Below are 610 nucleotides of genomic sequence, written 5' to 3' on the forward strand. Positions count from 1 at the left end.
GACAACAACATCCAGAGCTGAGGATGAATCCCGGCGATGGACTCACATTGTTGATCTCGTTCACACTCGCACCCATGGCCGCCATGGTTCCTTCCGCTTCCATCGCCTCCTGGAACACCTGGGGGAGGTGCAGGGACAGCACACTGGTCAGAGACAAGAAGACGAGAGAGGAGGGGGGGAGGTGCCTTCCATACAAATGCAAAGTCCATTTTTCAGTGACTCAGGCGTCACCCCCACCTTCTCTCTTACCGAACCGCTCCCCCCCTCCCCCAGCAATTTAAACGTTTGAAAAGCAGTTGCCCCGGGTCCGTACCTTCCAGGCATCCGAGCCCGCCGTCTGCAGGTTCGAAAGAAGCTGGCCGACCTCCTTGGCCACGCGGTACAGATCTTGTGGACCGAGCACGAAATAGCCCACCAGGAGGATGAGGGCAGCCTCGGGAGTCCCCACGTTGAGGAGGGCGGGGGAGAAGAAAAGGGGAGGCAGGGGGCGGGATCGACGGAGAGGGGCATGACGCCGGGCAGGAGCCGAGAGAGGAGAGATGATGGGGCCGTGGCGGGCTGGGGTGGAGAGCCTAGAGGGCGCGAGGTGGGGGAGGGATATGGAGGGAGG

The sequence above is a fragment of the Nannochloropsis gaditana genome (genome assembly GCF_000240725.1).
Source record: "Nannochloropsis gaditana CCMP526 unplaced genomic scaffold scaffold180, whole genome shotgun sequence".
NCBI classification, from domain to species: Eukaryota; class Eustigmatophyceae; order Eustigmatales; family Monodopsidaceae; genus Microchloropsis; species Microchloropsis gaditana.